The sequence below is a fragment of the Strix uralensis genome, chromosome 6 (assembly GCF_047716275.1).
Source record: "Strix uralensis isolate ZFMK-TIS-50842 chromosome 6, bStrUra1, whole genome shotgun sequence".
Taxonomy (NCBI): Eukaryota; Metazoa; Chordata; class Aves; order Strigiformes; family Strigidae; genus Strix; species Strix uralensis.
The window spans coordinates 44984050-44999989 of NC_133977.1; the positions used below are offsets into that span (position 1 = coordinate 44984050).

Genomic DNA, 15940 nt, shown 5'->3' on the forward strand with positions numbered 1-15940 from the left:
AGGGACGGCAGAACGATTTGGCAGCTGCACATTTGGGGTGACCTGGTCTCCCACCCGGGGTTCCCCTTGCACAGAGAGGGGGGGCACAGGCCACTCTCCTGCTCCTAATCCACTTATTTAGCTCCAGGTTTGGCATAGAGTTTGGTGGAAAGCAAACCGTGCTCACTTAACTGCTAATGGCACAACGTTAAGGCCCGTGCAAGGGAAGGTCTCCGAATTGCCAAGGACAAACAAGAGTTTGATGGCACTTCAGCCACACTTGAGGCTGCTTGCCTCCGGCTTGCAGGAGGAAAGAAGAGACCAGACGGGTGTGGGACAGAAAATCCTCACTCAGTTGAACTGGTTTTGTCCGTGCAGAAATCCAACCTTTCAGCACTATGCACAGAAGGAATTGTTGGCTGTTGTAATTCGCAACAATGAAAAATCATTATTAAGCACAAAAAAGCACTTGTCAATATGAGGCCACATCTCCCGGTCCGTTTGGTTGTACACATTTTTATCCTAAGCTTAACGGGCTACACACCTCATCCTGTAATGTCTCAAAACTATTTATTTCTGAGAGATTTACATCTTCCTTTTGTCTGGAAAAACATTTATGTTTTGGATTCCAGATGTAACCTGAAGAACATGAAGAACAGAAAAGCAAGAGACTTCCCCCTGAGAAAATGGAGCACTGGAAGCTGAAATGCTCTGTAGTAAATTGAAGTAAGAGTTATGTTTGATTTAAGGTGATGACTACGAGCCTAGCCTTCTTATTGTGTCATTTCATGCAATCAGAAAAGATCTTACTTAATATTTGTAACGATATTGTGGTCCAGACTGGGCTAATGAGCACATCGTGTGACACCACCAGAAGGTGATGTGTTCCAGTTGGGGTATATATGGTTCCAAAACTTTTACAGGCACAACAAAAACATTTGTTCCAAGAGAGAGCTCATCATCTCTTCCTTTAAAATGTGACACTTAGCAAGCAAACTGGGAAAAAGAGTATTTCTTACATATTATGTTTCTGCATTCTGGGGACAGAGTGAGGACTGCAAATGTGGAATAAGGTTCAGAGAATAAGTCAGCGCTTTAAGAAATAATATAATTACTTTTGCAGGGCTGGGGTAAAATATTTTGCAAAATATTTTAGTTGGGCTTTCTCTGAAGAAATTTAAAGTGTCCTGTGGAATGGTGTGTCCTAATGAGACTGCCGTGTCGGTTTCCAAATCAGCGCCAACCTTGGCTTCAGGGGGAGGTCTGTAAATCAAAGGCCTGTGAGGAAGGCAGGAGCAGGCCACTGTCTGGACATTTCAGCTTTATTATCTGTGTAAACCTGTATAATTGTGCTAGACTCCATCTTTCTGGGCTTTACAAAAGGCTCCTATTTGCCTCAAATCCTGAAATGTTAATTTTCATCTCTGATTAAGCTGAAGACCAGTCGAGGCTCCTTTTATTAAGTCATGCAGACTCCCACCTGCTTCCTGAGGGCTAAATTTGGCTGAGAAAACCATTGTAATATTGTGTAATTAATTTGCCAGTCAAATAACTTCTGCAGGGCTATAATTTACTTATCTGTCTGCAACCTTAATGAATCTCCCTGTTCAGTACTTTAATCCTGTTTTCTGCCTTTTTATCTCCTTTTTTAACTCTAACTTTCATAATTCTTTACTATGGGCTGATTTGTAACCGGTACTGTTGGGATGTTCTTGTGATGTTCTCACCGGGAACAGCAAAAACCAGCTAAACACTTAGACTTCGAGTACACCTTGCATGACTGGGAACTTCCTTGCTTTATTCCTCCATTTTGCCACATACAAGGGCGTTAATTCAATAAAAATCAAAGGACTAAAAGTACAGGAGGAATTTAAGATTGTAACTTCATCCCTTAAGTCAGAGGATTTAAGATTGCAACTTCATTCGAACTCAGCCCAATGTATGTGCAGAACTTCCTAAAGGTCATTCTGAGCACTGTATTCCCCAATGAGTGGCAGTAGATAAAAACTCAGTAAGTGCCGTAAGTAAGTAGTGAGTGTGTTGTTCATAATCTCTGAAATTTGTCACTGTACAGTTTTCCTGATCTCTGGCAGGAATGTTTTTTGGAGGAGGATAGGAATGCTAAATATAGTCTAAATAATGTAAGGGATTTGTGACTATTCTGCACTGACTCACTGGACACTTGCAAACTTGGTCAAGACCAGCCAGGGTGCAGGCCAGGCAGGTGTGCGGCTGCCCAAGGCAATGACGGCGTATGGCCGAATGAACACTCTCCTGATGTTTGTTTTATGCTGCTACACTTTGCTGCTGTATTTTATCGAATGTGAGAGTGTATTTTAAGACAGAATTTTGAGTGCAAGCCTTTAATCCTGGGAACAAGTTCGGTGATAGGAAGCTGTACCAGAAACGCAGGCAGAAATGCCCATCTGTCTCTGCAGAGTTCCCCTGTGATCCCTCTTAGCAGCCCGCCCAGCAGGTAACTTTGAAACTGAACTCTTTTCAGGCTGGGCTACAGAAATCCATCAGCTTGGAGAAAAATTGCTGTGGAAAATAGAGTGAATTTAAGCATGCATCTAATGGGAATCGATGAAAAATGCAAAAACTCGAGCGGATTCAATGAAAACCCCATCCCCAGGGAGAAGGAAGGCCTTCCGAAACCCGCGGAGGGTTTGCGAGGTCCCAGGAATGAGTTAATCCCACCAAGGAATGTGGAGGAGCTGCCAGATAACAGAGTGACATTGTTTTTCCCTGATGTCAGCAGAGAAACCCAAACACAAAGAGGTGAATGTAGTCCTCTGAGAGAGCTGTTGAGAAAGCTGAATGTCGAGCTTGTGCCGTGGCATCCAGCAGCATTAAAAACTGCTCGGCCCAAGATGACAAAGTGTTTCCTGGAACCAGGGGCTGCCTCCAGACATCTGGGTAGGACCGGCGCTGTGGGCCGCGCTCGGAAGGACCACGAGATGTGCGTGAGCGGCGCTGGGAGCTGCCCCGCTCCCACAGCAGCGACTGCTTTCCATCACCGCCTCCCGGAGTTTTAAGAACACGCAGTTCTGGTAGGCTTGGGCTTACCACCAAGGCCATTTATAGCCATCTACGGGTTATTTTGTTTTACTTTACAGCTCAGTGTAAGGCATCTTATTTTCTCCCGTAGCATCCACATGTGGAGTCTTGCCTGAATAATTCAATTTATTCTGTATTTGGTAGGTGACGGTCTAGAAGATATTTAGATCCAGCTGCAATAGAAGCGCTGTTTCACTTTAATATAGGCAGCACATAAGCTCTTGTATTGGTTCCACAGGGATAGTAATTAAATACTTGTTGATATGCTTTGGATCGGTAGCTGCTCTTCTCAGCAGCTTCAACGTGCTGTGCCTTGATCCGCCGCCCGAGCAGGAAGTTTCACAATTGGACTGACTGTCCATCAAGGCTGAGAAATCCATAAAGGCATAGTAATATCTGTATTATTCATTTTCTACTATTCTGAAGTCTACAGAAAGGTAAACAAAAGGAGAAAAACCTGAAGAGAAGGTTTTAAATTGCTTTTTGTTTTTATTGCAGCGGTTGGTATTAACCTGCTCTGCACCCTGGGCTCAGCCTTGTTTTAGGAGCCACTGCTATTCAGTGCTTTAACAGACACGTCCGATAGTTTCTATGTCCTGTTAATTATGAAAATCGAATTCAGTAACTCCCAGAAAGCTGCTGCTTAAAGTCTGTTTTGAAGAAAGCCAAGCTGTTAAACGCTGCTTCCTGACAGGATAGAAAAACCTGAGTCGCTGAGGTTACAGATGTCAAAATGGGGGCACTGGAGGGACCGCGCTCGGTGCCCAAGGGTGCTCCTCATCTCAGGCTCTGCAGAACGGGTGTGGCTGCTACACGTGTAAGAGTATAAATGAAAGGCACTATAGCATTACATGCTGTAGTACAGATGCATATCGAGGGGAGAATAGCAGCTATCATGGAGATGGCGCTTAGATTCTGAAAATACACCTGAACGGAGAGTGGGACCAGGTAGTTCCCACTAAAACTGATTTTACTGGGAATACACCACCGAAAGAACCTGGCTCGGTTCTTTTAGTATCAGGGCTCTAAACCTGCCAAGTCCAGGTTTAGATAGCAAAAATACTCTGGAAGAGGTACGTGTCATGATAAGTCATCTCTTACTTGACAATTTAGGAGCTTCAATTTGCCAGGAAAATCCGAGATTAAAGGCAGCGTGTGGAAGAAGACGGCGGTTTAGGCCGGTCCTTGGGGCTCTTGCCGCCGGGCCGCGGTGAAACCGGTGGGGATGCCCCGGCGGGGTCTGGGCATCAGGCTCCGAGGGGGAGTCCGGGGCCGTTCTGAAATGAAGAGAAGCGGCCTTTAAAAAGCGGGCTGCGGGGAGGGGAAGGGCTTCTCCTGTTGACACTCCCCCTCCGCCGCAGCCGGGGGCTTGGGCCGCCCCCGGGCTCAGCTCTGGGCGGGATCACGGGCCAAGGCGGCGCCGGGACGGCGGAGTTGAGGGCTCCGGCCCGCGGCCGCGCCTGAAGCGCCGGAAGGCGTTCTAGGGGGGGGGGGGGCGGCGGGCGGCACCAGCACCTGTCCTTGGGCCCGGCCCGGCCCTTGGGTCCAGCCTTAAGCACGACCCAGCGCGGCCTTGGGCCCAGGCCGCCCTCTGATAGCGCCCGGCGCGAAACTTTAGCAGCCGGGGATGTAGCTCAGTGGTAGAGCGCGCGCTTCGCATGTGTGAGGTCCCGGGTTCAATCCCCGGCATCTCCAGCGGCTTTTTTTTTTTTTCCGCTTTTTTATTTTTTTTAAATCTTTTCGTCCCCTCCCGGCGCGGCCGCCGGTTTAACCGCGGGGACAGACGCCGCCAGCAGCGCGCTGAGGCCGCCGGCACGACGTGGCTTCTCCCCCCAGCCCCGGGCGCCGCTTCTTTCCGCTGCGGGAACCCCGCGGGGAGAAGGAAAAAGGAAACTGGGGGACCCCGGGCTGGCCCCCCGGGAAAAAGAATCTGCATTGGCCGGGAATCGAACCCGGGCCTCCCGCGTGGCAGGCGAGAATTCTACCACTGAACCACCAATGCACGCTCGGCAACGGATATTCCCGGCTGCTCCCTCCAGGACCAAACCCAATGCCTCGGTTTTTATTTTATCTTTCTCAATTTTTTTTTGAATTCTGCGTTCACAGCCAGTACTTTTGAGCCGTTATTTCCAGGAAAAACAAACAAAAAAATTTTACAAAGTTAGCAATGTCTGTATACATTTTTCCTCTAAAGGATTAAAAAAACCCCTAGAAAATTGTATAATACACCCATCATACTCTACATTGAAAAGCTTTCAGACCAAAGCACAAAAGGTGTATTTTTGTTCCTTTCCAGTACTGGAAGGACTTTGCCAGAGGAGGCCACCACTTAAGGGCTTAGAGGCTCACATGATCCACTAATAAAGGAATTATCAGGGTACAACGTCCAAATTGACGTCTGTTTTGTCAGTTGATGTGGTGCTGTGGATCCTGACATTTCAGTACAACGTAAGTGTGTGTAGTGAGGAGAGATCAATACAACGCCGTTGCTTGCACCGTGGTGTAATGATGCCACATTCTAATATAAATTGTGTACAGCCTTGACATTCAGTTTGTCTTGGACACGCTCCCAAGAACGGCCACGCATGAGCCGAAGGGTTCAAGGAAAAGCAACATCAAGTGTTTCACACCGGGAGAACATGAAGATGAGTGTAGGAGAGGAAGAGCTGCTGCACTGCGGGCGGGATGAACAGCTACCACCAACCGTCTCCTGGAAGGGAGTACGCAGGTGTTTTCTTCTTCAGCGAACAGTACTTGGACGCTACAGATAACGTCCCAATTTCCCATGTGAACTGATGTTAACACCTGGATGTTAACACAGGATGCTCCCTGCAAAACCTCAGTGCAGAAGGGTATGTACTGTGTGTGGCCCTGTGTACAGGACCATTCTGTGAAATTACTGTCCTAACCAAAACTGAAGTACAAATACTTCATAAAAATAAATGTGTCTCCAGCTGTCATCCATAAAACATACAGAATTTTAGAAGCTCAGTAGATGGCTTGAATGGCATCAAGAATCCAACTTCATAGAACAAGGTTATAGCATCTAGGGAACTTCTTCTAGAGAGACTGCTTAAAATGTACTTTTTTACATTTCTATCCAATATCTGATAAATGGGTGAGAGGGATTATCTTGTCACAACTCAGAGCATCATCCCCTTCGGTTCAGTTCAAAGGTCTTTCAGGCAGCTAAGGAGATGCCATAGACCTTCACCAGAAGCAAGGAAGGCAAAACTTGTTACAGGAAGAAGGAAGAGGATTTTCTTAGGCCTTTTTATCCCCCAGAAGGGGACAAATACATTTTTTTTCCATTCTGGGTGACCTTTAGCTTCTGGCTAAGGCTTGACACAGCGTCTTCCTGCTGCAGAGCAGAGCCCAGGAGCTCCAGGTGCTGCTGTGACTGCTCTGTACCGCTGGGAAGGACGCTGCAGTACAGGGGCACCTGCAGCCTCAAACGCCCCAAGTTCAGGCAGTGTGGTGGGGATGGGGGGTCAACGGAGGTAGGGATTGATAGGCAGTGGTGAAACAGCTCAAATCAAGCTTAAAACGGCAGGTGTGGCTTACCTGGGCTGGGGTAAGTGGGTATCGTTCATCCCTCCTCCCTAGCTGGGAGGGACAGGTGTTCCCGTGGCACGCGGCTGCGCAGCCACCCGCTTTCAAACTGGTGTCACGTCAATCCTTGTACTGGTATCTGAAAGAGAGAAAGTGTGATGCTCCAAATGTACCTGTACTATTTGCTCTAAGTCACCTCTTCACGGGCAGCTGTATTAAATGGCGTTCTTCTTAGAAATAATACCCAAGGGGTATTTCAGACCTGAAATATAGCATCCCTCTTGGTAAGAACCAACTGTCTGCTCATTAGTTTCTCATGCTTAACTAGCACACACCCAATACTTAATATTACCAGGAAAGCCTAGTCAAGACTTCCTACTGGCCCCCAAAACAGAGAAGGATAACTGCAGGCCTTTCAAAATGGCTCCCGAAAGCCTCTTCAGTAAAGGCTTCCAAAGCGTGCTCTTGTCTCTGCTTCCAGAGCACAGAAAATTTGTACCATCGCTGGCAAGTCCTCCCCTGAGTGGAGTACAGGCACATCAACTTGATTTTAACAGGTCACGGAATAAGCTGGGCATTTAAAAATATCCACCTCCCCAAAAGGACAAATGAATACGTATTGTGGAGCCTTCAGCAAAGATTGTTGAAACAAAACAAACAAAACAGTCGTGGTAATCTTTTAGGTAAGACTTATAATGTAGAACAACTTGTCAGTACAGGTTAAAGTTTTAAGGCCTAGCAATTTTGACAGCGTCCCTTTGAGCACAGTGAGAGCGCAGGGACGAGCAGGACAGCAAAAGGTCACTTGGTCACACATATCTGCTGCCTCTTTTAAGTTTATCTCAAGACCCACTAGGCACGTCCCAATTAATTATTTAAATCTGCAGGGAAAAGTATTTCTGTAGATGAAAAGGTATAATGGTGAATTCTGGGGAAGCTGCAGGATGGCTGGCGTGGTCAGAAACAGTGCTAAGAGGCAGCCAGGGCGTGACAGCTGATCCACAGGCTTCAGACACCGAGGGACATCCTTTACATCCAGTAATTTTGATTTGTTTCAGACATCAGCAAAGTGGAAACTTGCGGATTTTCCTACATCCCTTTGTTTTCAACAGAACCATTCTGGATTACAAAAGGTCACCAAGCCCAAATTGACAACAATCTATGTAGTTATTTAAAATAACTTTTCCCAGTACAGCTATTGATTATGTCACTAGAGATCTTCATAAGTTCCTTACAAACCTGTGGACACCCCAAAAATGTTTGCCCCAGATGCTATTCAGATGGTCACAGACAAAAGCCATCAGGCAAGCAATGCTAGTGAGACGGACACTGGAAGAGGAGAAGGACTCCAAGCCTGTATTTCTTCACTATGTACCAGAATATTGGGCTAGGGCTTTCCAAGTGATTTGAACAGGTTTTCTAAGATTTTTCCTAATCAATCAAATGGAGAAAATATTGGGGTAAAAATCAGATGTGTATATTCACTGGGGCTGATTTTGGCCAGTCATTGTCTGAGAGGAAAAAAAATAATACAGCAGAAATTCCAGAAGGCCTTTTCCATTGCATTTTCTGACTATAATTTCTCCCTCTCTGGCACACGTAAAGAGAAAATAAATTTAGAAGATTTTTTTCATATTTCCTGCCACAACAAAAATCTTCAAACAACTGAAAATAAGTACACTTAGATAGTCCAAGCAGTCTTGCTTTCTAACATGCTGTCTTTCTTTTCTCCCTCTCTACCACTGAAATTCATGTTCTCTATCAGACCTAGCTCAGCTGTTTGCCCCAGAAAAATATGGATATTCAACATCGCTTCTTTCCATCGCCTGGCTCTCCCATAGTTAAGCTGCCTGTGCTACCATTGCAGGGAGAGGCCAGTTGATGATTGTGTTTGTTCTGCAACAAATAATGTGACCTGTGACCTTATTCTTTTAAAATTGCAATTTTTGCATTTGTTTCTGTGACTCAGCCCTGATATGTTATCTTTATATAACAGCAAACAGTAAGACATAATTATGATAGTAACATATTACTTCAGTTTTAACAGAAAAATGAGCCACTTTCTCTTTTCAGACACACACACACAAACACCGTGGATGTTTTTATCTGTTGTGGTGTAGGGGGAAAGTGTTTCAACACTGGCAATACAGCCTGGTTTGGCTGGTAAACTGAGTATCTGATATGAAGCAACACAATTGTATTTCCGAATGACACCTGATACCAGCAGCCAGAGATGGGAACACTTTTAAATGTTTAATCCTAGCCATGACTAAGTACTTTTATTTTCCAGTGGGAGGACCTACCGTGGATCCTGCTTGAAAAAATCTCGGTAGAGAAATTCTGCTTCTGTTTCTGTCACTTCATTTCAACTCTTCTGTGATTATTATTACCCCTTGCTCCTCACAAAGACATTTTCCTGAAGACAGATTAGGAGAAAACATATTTGTGAACGTATGAACAGATTTTCTTCTTATGATACATAACTCTGGCATGCAGTCAGGAAACGATGATAATCTTTTTCTCCATCTTCCCTTGCTAATGAAGAGAAACTGCCTCTGGGGTTAAGGACAAAAGGTGAACTCTCCCCGAACACAATTTACACCTGCTGAGCACATGATTTTGGGCATCTAAAATTCTTGTCTTGGCAGGTGTCCCAGGGCCCAAGCCACACGCATGGAGACTTAGGAGGTAATATTTTCATCTAGACATTAAATAAAAAACAGACTCAAGAGGGATTAATTTTGTGATACTTTAAGGCATCTCATTTTTTTGCTTAACCTTGTAAAAATCTTTCATTATTCAAACTGAGGAAGACCAGTCTTTACCAACCAGTAACTAAGATAAAAACACAGCTGAAAAGGAACTAAGATAAAAAGACAGCTGTAGTTGAAAAGATGCCTAATCAAGGGAGGAAGGAACAGCCCACCCCTCGTTTGTCGGTAGCTGCACTGTGAGCAGGTGGAGAATCTCTCCTGGAAAGGGGGATTGCTAGGTAAATGTGACCCTTGTAAAAGTTTTCACTCATTCTCAGATTTCCGTTTATGAGAAGACTAGTATAGTGCTCTCACTTCCCAACCCCTTTAAGATTTGGCTGGTTTGGAATAGTTTATGAAATCTAGAAGTGCTGGGGTGCAGAATATGTTCGCTTGGAAACTGGAGGGATATACATTTTACACTTACACTGCTTTGTTTTGAATCAATCAAAAATGATCCTAAATTGATACTGACAACGCAGCCACATCTGGGCAGACAACAGCCTTCAGAGGTAGAAGGACAGGATATTTTCCCAGTTCTAACAAATTTATGATGATGCTTTGAGTATTTGTTAAGAGACAGACAAAACAACAACACTTAGTGTCATGTTAGTACACATATTTAGACATCATATGTTATATATATTAGGTAGGTATTCACATCTAGAACTTGCATGTGTTGGATCATGCTGAAATTATTTACCACAATTTGCATTTAAATAATTTTTTTTTTTTCCTAGCCCAATTAGTCTTCTTCCTTTCTCTCTCTCTCTCTCCAAAAAACCCCACAAAACCATACCCCCAAAAAATGATTAATCCACTTCTGGGTGGTTTTCCTTTCATTTTCCATTCTTTCTGTTCAGCTGAGGTGTTCCCATGGATTCTAAGCCTGCATATCTATAGAGCATACCAATTCCTGCTGCCACTTGAGATCTTATTTCCTTTTAAGAGCACTACCATGTCTTCTAATGTGTCTGGGATAAAAACTGCTTCCAGCATCGGTGGCCTGAAGATCACTTACTTTGCAAAACTTCTGAAATCCAACCCTTGCAGTTGTTTACTAACTTGAAATGCCACCTAGAGAGCTGATAGCCATGCGTTATTATTGCAGCTTCCAATTTAGCTCGTCTGGTTATATCTGACCCAAGAGGGAGGGATTAGGTTCCTGCGGGCTCCTCAGATGGGACCTGTTGCTGACATTTAGCTGGCTGATGGGGGACTGGAGCGTGCCTGAAGGACACTGTGGGAGGGAGATGTGCCCCATCCTTCACGGCAGCAGCAGGTTGTTTTTCTGTGCCTGGTAGAAAACACGTCTCATGCTGCCTGTAAAGCCTGTTGACTAAGCAGTGAGCCCAGAAGAACAGCAATAAAAGCAGTTTCTGGGAGACAGCCAAGAAGCACCGTTAGAGACACAGCTGATCTCTGTATGCCTGGAAAGCAGGGAACCACGGACCAGCACGGAAAAGGAGATCCCAAACACCTCTGGGACCACAGCTGCAGTGCACTAAAACTGTAAAGTTGCAGGGAAAAGTACAGCTGAAAGTTCAGCATGAGTTTTGGAGGGGGAGGAAGGTCCTGGCCTATTACTCATGTGCATCTGGCTTTCTCACTGCAAAAGAAGCAACAGGCAGGAATCTCTAGATGATTCCCCAAAAAACATAGCTCTGTTTGTCAGCTAGGAGCCTGGAGCGTGGGAACCAGGATGAGAAACAAAGAGGACCATTAGAAACCATAACTCTTAGCAGCAGCTCTCCCAGGTCTTGTCACTTGGTATCACAGGACGGAAAGAATAAGGATACACAAAATGTGAAAGGTATCACCCAGTCAGCAACTCACTGCCTTACCCAGCAAGTGCCTGTGGAAGTTCAAGACTGGAAATCTGCTATTTTGGAGAGGTAAAGAATTGGAAAGCTTTCAATTCAGGAAGCCCTCAACAGAGAAAAACAAGCCAACATACCTTGTGCTGCAAAACTGAAGTGAGATTCACCCTACCCAGCACTTGTGCTGTGTTTCCTCTCTGTGACAGTTGGAGTGCCACCCTGGGGTGGGCTCTGTTAGCTGTGCCCCAGAGGGGTAGTTGTGCAGCCTGGCTGTGGGTGGGAAGTCTGGCTTCTATGAAAACCTGGATTAACTGCTGAATTGTGCTTCTGGCAAGTCCGGTAGAAATCAGGAGCCCAGGGGGGTTTCATGAGAAGTTTCAGTTGAAGTAGAGAGCTGGCAGATGTGTCAAGCCACTGAGATGTTGTTCTCAACCGGCTTCATGGCATACTGGAGATGACAACTGAAAAAGAGATGTGAATTTCTAGACATCTATGCACTGCATATTTTTTTTCAAAGGCGGATCCTCAGAGATTTAGCACTTTTCTGGTCTAGGACTTGAATCAGCCAGGTTATCACAGACTGGTTTGGGTTGGAAGGGACCTTAAAGCTCATCTAGTTCCAACCCTGCTGCTGTGGGCAGGGACACCTCCTGCTAGCCCAGGTGGTGAGTATTAAGGCTCTGTTACAGATGAAGAGATGTGTTGGAGAGGTCTTTCCCTCTACTGCAGTGCGCTGGGCAAGCAGAGAAGGATCTGCAGTAGACAAATAGGCATTAATATAATATATATGAATGGATTTGTGAGGAAAAAACCTCTCTGTGACCTAAAAGTGAGCCACCCCCCGAAGTCCTCAAGAAGCGAAGGTGATCAGTTCAATCAAATACCACTTCCCAGTTCAAAGGCGAGGGTGAACAACCCCCAGAAACCACAACGGCAGCGTCCAAAGGAGCCGCTCCCGCGGCCGGCGAGGGCCTTCGGCCGACGCGTGGGGGCTGGCTCCGCCGCCCCCGCAGCCCTCGCCGGAGGAGGGGCCGCCATGGGCCGCGACGCCCCTCACTCTAGCCCGGGGCGCGGCGGCGCGGGAGCAGGCCCTGGCGGTGCGGCCTAGCCCGCGCCTCCCCTCCTGAGGGGGAACCGCGCTGCCGCTAGGCCCGGCCGCGGCCTGACGGCGGGGGGGGGCGGCGGGCAGGGCGGGGAGGCGCCGCCGGGGGTTAAGGCGGAGCGGGGAGGCGGCTGGTGAGCCGCCGGCGGCGAGGTGAGGCGTGCCGCGGCCGGAGGAGGAGGCGGGCGGGCGGGCAGCCGGCCACGGCCCTCCCCCGGCTTCTCGTCCCGCCGGCCGGCGAGCAGCGCGGAGAGGGACGCGGGCCCTCTCGGGGCTCCGGCTGTAAGTGGCTTCGGGTGCTGGTGGGGGGCCGGGAGCGGCGGGGAGCGGGGCGGGAGCCGTCCCCGCGGGGGGGCTTTGCCGGGGCGGCTCCGGGCGCTGGCCCGGCCAGGGCGGGTCCGGTGTGTGCCGCGTCCCGGGCACGGGGGTTGTGACCCCGGGGTACGCTCTGGAGTTGCCTTTGTTAGGAATTGGTCACCAACGCGTCGTGGCCGTCCCTCTCCTTCGCCAGGTCTTACTTTTGCGAAGTACAGCAGGAGCTCGCGCTACCGAGGGCTCCCAGCCTGCTCCCCCCTGTTTTATTTAAACTTTTGGCTGGAAAGAACGCCCAGAAAATTGAGCGTGTGGCTGTTTTCTGGAAGTAGGCAGCTGTCCTGTTTGCGCGTTGTCACCCTGCGCCGGGGCTGAGCACCCCGAGAGTGGCCCTCAGACACAGCCCTGGTGTCTCTGGTCATGGGTAGCTGTTGGCACATGTGTAGGCATCCATATGTCACAAATAGGGGGTCTGCAGAACTCTTTAACTGTGTTTTCTTTCTCAGATAGAGCTGGTAGAATACAGCATATCCTATTATTAAAAAAAAAAAAAGTGAGTTCTGGGCAAAGAATAGCACAGCTGTAGTTACACTGAACTTTGGAAAATAGGAGCGGTTACTCCTCACTTGCACTGAACTTACTCCTGGGACCATTTCTGGGTGAGAGTGTGTCAGGGTAACAAGTAAGTCCTAAACTTTTGTGAGTTCTTAGCTCTTCTACCCAATCACTTCAGTAAATGTTTGTAAGCCCATTACTACAGGAAAAGATATAAATGCACGTGTATGTTTGTGTGAAGACCTTGAGTTTAAAACAGCCAGATTTACTACCTGTTGAACTGAGCCTACTGTTTACTGCAAACCGGTAGTAAAAGCGCACTGAAAGCGAGTTCCCCTCCACCCGCTGCTAGGAAGAGGGGACTCTCCCTTCTCCACCCTGAAGTAGTTGCACTTCTCTGCCCCGCTCCTTGCCACCCTCCCCAGTGTCTCTTTGCTGCCCTAATTACACTGACGTTGGCCTGAAGACTCTGAACTCTCTTCGTAAGATAATCTTCTGACCATGGATAGGAAGCGAGCTTGGAGACTCAGCTGTTAGGAGCGTGGTGTATTTTTAATTGCCGTTCATCAGAACTTGTCTTACTTATTCGTAGGTACGGTTCCTCAGAAATGTTTAATGGTGAGCAGCGGCTGATGATGAGCTTGTAAAGGCTCAATCTGATATTTCCGGGTCTTTAAGTGCTGATAGCTAAGGCAAATTCCAGTATTGGCTCTTCTGTAATAGCAATAAGCAGAATATTGTTAATGTTAGACATTTACCAGTTTTATTTCGTCTAACTTTGGATGAAAGTTTTGAGTAGGCACGCACATGCGTGAAAAATTATACACACACCTTACCTCTAATTTATAGTCTTACTTTGTGTATATATGGATATACTCTTCATTTTGCTTAATTATGTGTGTGCACATGTATGCATGCACAGGAGCACGGTAATGGTAACTTTGTGATCTAGCCTTTATTACATAATGTGATATTTTCTCTAGAGACCCATTTCTACCAGGTAATCTGTCACTAAGAGAAATTTGGAAAGCTGGATGGATGTGGTAGGTTCAAAGGCCATTAATGCAAAGCAGTTTTCCAAAGGAAAGCTCATACAGGTTCCTTTCTGCTACCAACTTTGTCTTCACACAAGTCTCTGCAAGCTTGAGCAAATATTTAACAGGAATATGCTTTTTCCACAGTCAGTTTGCAATTGTTACTTTCTACTTTCACATGTAAATATCTCGATGGTTTCAAAACAAGGGTTTGCATTTGCAAGTAGCTCTGTTAAGCAATGGCTTACTTTTATCATACTGCTTGTTTACACGCTGGCAAACAGGACTTACAGAATTATTTTACCTTTTCTGAAATATGTGGGCCTATGCTGCACCCAAACCAGAGGCCTGATAGTCTAGCTGTATAATTTAGTTAATCTGTATATCGGTTGGCCTTCTGGTTGTAGTTTGAGCCTGCATTTTTCCAGGGATTAGCTTTATTGCTGTGGGTGTGCCGCCGAGGGGAGCTGGTGGGTGTGAGCCTCCAGCTCTGCCTCCAGAAGGGTGGATATCTGGGCACGTGCCTGTCCCCTTCCTCGGTGGGTGCACTCGGGAGGGGCTGTGGGAGACCAGCAGAAAGCTGGGTGAAAAGGGAAATGAACACGAAATAAAAATTGGAGGCTGGGAAAAAGAATTCTGAAGCGGTTGGGGCAAAAGTGGGAAGATCCCCCTTTGGAGAAGGAAGGACTCGTGCGCTTCGACTGCTTCATGGGTGATGGTGGGTCCAGACTGGAGCTACTTGTGAGCAGCCGGTGCGGAGCACCAGGACCACGTTCTCAGCAAGAGCCGTTTTGCTTTAGGGGTCCCCTGCAGCTGTGCCACAGCTCTTGCTAACGTAGATGTAGCCCATTTTTTCCAAAAAGCGTTACTTTAGAGAACAATTTTTATTAGGTAATGAACATACAATTTGTAATCAAAACTCTTCTACAGTATCACAGTATTGCTTTTAGAAACAGCCTGTATCCCTAAATAACTCTCTCTGAGCCCGGTTCCCAAGCGAACATGGAGCTCTGTCTCAGAGGGGTTTCCAAATGAACCTGCCCTGAGTTAATGCTGATGGAGCCCAGATTGTCGTTTCTCTGCTGGCTGGGTGCAAAGTCTTGGACAGTGCTGTTTTCACTTGGCACAGTGTTTCTCAAACCAAGTGTTGATTCTGATTTCAAAATGATATTGAATGCATGCCCCTCCCCTGGCATTCAATTTGCATGTGCTATCAGGTCTCAATCTTTACCCCGGTATCTAAACTAGGCTACTTCCTCGACACACCTAAGTAATCACCTCATTTGTAGTTATTTTTCGAGCAGGTGCCTGTTTGTATATGCAGGTCTGTGTCCAGTCTTGTAATAAGCAAAACACCTTACTTTCTAACCCTTTCTCCTTTAGTGTTTGGGGTGGGAGGAAAGAAAATTGTGGATATAGTGCGGTATTAGGATCAAGCTGAGTTGGTAGACTGTCTAATCACACACCTGCATTGACTATGAGGGGAATGATGAATATCAGAAAAAAGGGTGAACAACTATAAAATAACTGTATCTAACAAGGACATCTCTTTCTAATTACAGTAATTGGTTTATTGTATTCACGAGTTTGTATTGTGTGTGTGGTGGGGTTTATGGCTGATATTAACCCCCACTAATACAGAGAGCAAGAAGGACTGTTTGAACTATTTAAGCTAAAGACAATGTTGGCACAAGAACAAAAAAGTATGGAAATCATCCTCCGTACATTTAGTCAGTAATGAGGCCAGAGAGTAGGTTTCCCACTCCTTGAATG

At 46.6% G+C, this 15940-nt stretch overlaps 1 protein-coding gene, 1 long non-coding RNA gene and 2 other non-coding genes across 7 annotated transcripts in view; 2 read left to right on the top strand and 2 right to left on the bottom strand.

Moving 5' to 3' along the window:
* Positions 1-4662: 4662 nt before the first annotated feature.
* On the top strand, positions 4663-4734 carry TRNAA-CGC (transfer RNA alanine (anticodon CGC)). Its single transcript has one exon. It is a non-coding gene; the product is annotated as a tRNA-Ala (tRNA).
* Positions 4735-4970: 236 nt separating this feature from the next.
* Positions 4971-5041, bottom strand: TRNAG-GCC (transfer RNA glycine (anticodon GCC)). The gene has a single exon. It is a non-coding gene; the product is annotated as a tRNA-Gly (tRNA).
* Positions 5042-6387: 1346 nt separating this feature from the next.
* On the bottom strand, positions 6388-11987 carry LOC141945528 (uncharacterized). Its single transcript, XR_012629544.1, has 3 exons — positions 11302-11987; positions 8895-9007; positions 6388-6730 (listed from the first exon to the last, which is right to left on the bottom strand). It is a non-coding gene; the product is annotated as an uncharacterized LOC141945528 (long non-coding RNA).
* A 178-nt stretch (positions 11988-12165) lies between these two features.
* The window catches only part of GPD2 (glycerol-3-phosphate dehydrogenase 2), a 62385-nt gene continuing 58610 nt past the window's right edge, over positions 12166-15940 (top strand). For 2 of the 4 annotated variants that reach the window (XR_012629545.1, XM_074873888.1), the window contains exon 1: positions 12167-12548. The gene's annotated coding sequence lies outside the window, so the exon portion shown is untranslated. Of the gene's footprint in view, positions 12549-15940 lie in introns of all 4 variants that reach the window. The other 2 variants (XM_074873889.1, XM_074873890.1) reach the window with 2 other exon arrangements.